This window comes from Phoenix dactylifera, unplaced genomic scaffold (genome assembly GCF_009389715.1).
Source record: "Phoenix dactylifera cultivar Barhee BC4 unplaced genomic scaffold, palm_55x_up_171113_PBpolish2nd_filt_p 001286F, whole genome shotgun sequence".
Lineage (NCBI taxonomy): Eukaryota > Viridiplantae > Streptophyta > Magnoliopsida > Arecales > Arecaceae > Phoenix > Phoenix dactylifera.
The window spans coordinates 38,310-42,151 of NW_024068618.1; the positions used below are offsets into that span (position 1 = coordinate 38,310).

Consider the following 3,842-nt stretch of genomic DNA (forward strand, 5'->3'; position numbering starts at 1 on the left):
AATCCTTCTAAGTTCAATTTCCTCTACCTTCCGAGTAAGGGCTGCCATTTTAGCTTGAATATCATCCTGAGTATTAAGGTTGTAAAGGCCCCCGTGTGGAATGCTAGTAGGCTTAGGCAAAGGTTTATTCACTCTATCCCCTGTATCCCATAATTGTGCAGTCTCTGCGAGAGAGTCTAAATAGTCCCATGCCTCATCGGGTTGCTTTTCCAGAAATAGACCATTGCACATAGTCTCTATAAATTGTTTCAACTGTGGGGACAACCCTTCGTAAAAGAAACTAATGGTTCTCCATGTTTCAAACCCATGATGAGGACAAGAGAGAAGCAAATCTTTAAATCTCTCCCAGCATTCATAAAATGTTTCATGGTCTTTTTGTTGGAAATTACTAATGTGCCTTTTCAAAAAGTTAGTCCTTTGTGCGGGAAAGAATTTTTTCAAGAATTCTCTTTGCATATCATGCCATGTTCCTAACGATCTTGGTCTCAAGGAGTTCAGCCATGTTTTGGCTTTATCCTTCAAGGAAAAAGGAAACAAGGTTAATTTAAGGACATCTTCCGATACATTTGGCACTCTAAATGTGATGCTAATTTCCTCAAAATCCTTAAGGTGAAGATAAGGGTTCTCGGATTCCATTCCATGATACTTTGGCAACAATTGAATTACTCCTGGTTTGATTTCAAAGTGTCCTACATTTTCAGGAATAATCATGCATGAAGGTTGACTAGTCCTAGTGGGATGTAAATATTGTTGAAGTGTCATAACTGGGGGTCTACCTTCATCACCATGGTGACTTCCTACATCATCAGCCATCTCACCAGATCTGAGATTTTGCGTAAGATTTTCAATACTATAATCTAAGGAATTGTCAAATGTTTGTCGACTCAGACGTCCAGTGTTGTCCCTATTCCAAACTAGCATACAAAATTTCAGAGTTTATTTATTTGTTTGTTTTTTTTTTGTTTTGTTTTGTTTTTTTTTAATGATTTCCCTTGATCTTTTCTTAAAGTTCTTATCGATTTTCAAGCAGCAACAAGGGTTAATGAGATATGATGATAATAAAATTCTGATTCTAAACAAACAATTAAATGCAGAAAATTCAAAACAGACAGCAGCAAGTTTTCGTATTAATCTGACAGTCTTAAAAGTTTTAGAATGTCAATCAGACCGTTCCGATGAAAGAAACACAGGTCCTTCACCTGACGACCAAATTTGAGTTCAATCAGACGGTGGAGGACACAGATATCAGAGTTTGATGCAGACTGTGCAGGGAAAAAAAAAAAACAGCAATAAAGATTTTTTTTTTTTTCGAAACAAAAAGACTAACTACTAAAGTACTAATTAAATCTAAAAATTATACTAATAAATCAGCCGTTCCCCGGCAACGGCGCCAAAAACTTGGTGCAAAAATAAAATTGTTCTCCCAAGTGCAGGAGAATCGCACAAGTAGTAAAATCTCGGGAGTCCGAGGTCGAATCCTCAGGGAACGAAATTTATAGATTATTAGCGTAATTTTCAGATTAATTAATTAAATAAATTTGTGGATTAAAATGATGTTTTGATTTTCAGAAACTAAATGCAGAGAATAATAAACACAATTCAATGAAATAAAAAAAATGGTAGGGATCTGGAATCCCCCTTGATGATATTGCATCCAAGGAATAAACTCTATGGTTCTTGATTAAAGATGAAATGTAGGATAGATCGAATCATGGTATATGTTTCATGAACATATGAACTCAATTTTTAAGCATTCATCGTGCTTTCTACGTCTACGATGAATCAAATACTAAAGCAATCCATATATCAATAATCATAATCCATTAAAGATCTATCTACGAAATAACTACGCATGGATCAAGAACATGTCAATAAATATAAATCATTGAAAGCAAAAGTTTAGAGTTTACTTCAAAGAGCAATACATCAAAGGTTCCTCCATCACCCTCCCTAGGACTTTAGCCTTCCATTTCACACGTTATCCCCCTTTCATTTTCTTTCTTTCTTTCTTTTTCTCTTTTCTTTTTGGAAACAGGGCCTCCCCTGTTTCCTCTCTCTCCTTTTTTTCTTTGAATGGGGACTCCTCTGTTTTCACCGAATGAGGGATATTCCGCTCTCCCCCAGCCGAGCGGAAGATATCAAGCTGGCCTTTGATCCCCTTCTCGTACGCGGTGGAGACCGACGGATAGGATTCTGATGCCCCCCGGATGAAGACGCTTGGATGGCTGAGATGAAGCTGAGACGCGAACGGAAATGGATTGCGGATGCTGGGATCGCGGAAGAAGTTTGAGGTGCGGAAACGGACGACTGCAGGGAATTGGACGCGGGAGGATCGCCACGGACGGCTGGATCGCGAGCTCGGGACGCTGGGATTCGGTTGATGCGCTGGTTTGGCTGAAGAACGAGATGCTAGGACGATCGCGAGTCCGGAATCCGCTGCTATTCCATCGCGGAAGAAGGAGATGCTAATCTCGGCTGGGAGGAAGGCTGATCGTGGGGTGATTGAACGGCTGGCGCCTGGAAGATGCAGAAGAGGCGGACGGCTCGATGAGGCTGTGGCTCGTAAGGCGAACGGGATGAGCGGACGAGGAGTGCGTTCGTGAGGAGCATCCTAACCAGCTGCGAGATACCCGGACGCGGATGCTGAGGATTGTGAGACGCGCTGGATGGGGAAGGAAATCGTGAGAGCTGGACGTGGAAGCTTGGATGCGGACGGATGAGCCTTGGGAGGAGCGGACGGACGCGTGGGATAGCACGAGATTGTCGACGAAGAAGCCTGCCGCGGGATCTTTGGCATGCATTGCGAGAGGGTCGTGGACGGCTGGGAAAGGGAATGCTCAATCTGGGAAGTCCTTGATTTGGAATCAGGAAGCTGACTACAGATGGCTGGATTGGGGGCTTGGACAGCTGAAGATGAAGCGTGGGATAGCCGGCCAATACTCGGAATAATTCCCCAATTACACGTGATCTTTCTTTATTTTGATCCCCAATGTGCTCAAGAAGCTGTGGCATGTAGGCTTGTGTAGCTCCGGTGCAAGTATGCTTGACCAGGTTCAATTACGCTCCTAACATCATCAGGCTTGGAGCCATGCCTTATCCCAAACTATACAAAATGCGTATTCAAACTCTAATTTACAATAACCTGTGCCAACAAAAATATAATATTAAATCAGCCATATTATCATTGTCTTGTTAGCAATAATACTAATTTAAGTGGTATGTAGATCGCACTTTTGTGCTCTCATCATATAGTTTTTGCCAAGGCTTTTTAGGCCATTGACAATGTCAGTAAATCTAGTGAACATGCATGTGATTGTTTCATTAGAATTCATCTTAAATAGTTCATACTTATGAACCAATATATTTATTTTGGATTCTTTGACTTGATTCGTGCCCTCATGGGTCACTTCAAGTCTATCCCAAATCTCTTTTGCAGAATTGCAAGTAGAGACCCTATTGAATTCATTTCTATCTAATGCACAGTAAAGCACATTCATTGCTTTGGCATTGAGTTGTGCCTTCCTAAAGTCATGGTCATCCCAATTCTTTTCAAGTTTAGGTACAGTGACACCCTCTACATAGATGGAAGGGATGTATGGTCCATTCAATATAATGGTCCACATCTCATAGTCTTGGGCTTGGATAAATATTCTCATCCTAGCCTTCCAATATGAGTAGTCGGATCCATTAAAGAATGGGAGTCTTTGGGTGGACTGACCCTCAATGTGGGAAGATCCAAATGGGGTTGTCATTTCGATCTTTTACTCTTAGGGTAGAAGAGTTTAGGCTCTGATACCACTTGTTGCCCAGATAGACAACCCAAGAGGGGGGGTGAATTGGGT

At 41.5% G+C, this 3,842-nt stretch overlaps 1 pseudogene; it reads left to right on the top strand.

Annotated features, from left to right (window-relative positions):
• The first annotated feature begins 301 nt into the window (after nucleotides 1-301).
• On the top strand, nucleotides 302-399 carry LOC120108345 (annotated as a pseudogene).
• The last annotated feature ends 3,443 nt before the right edge of the window (nucleotides 400-3,842 follow it).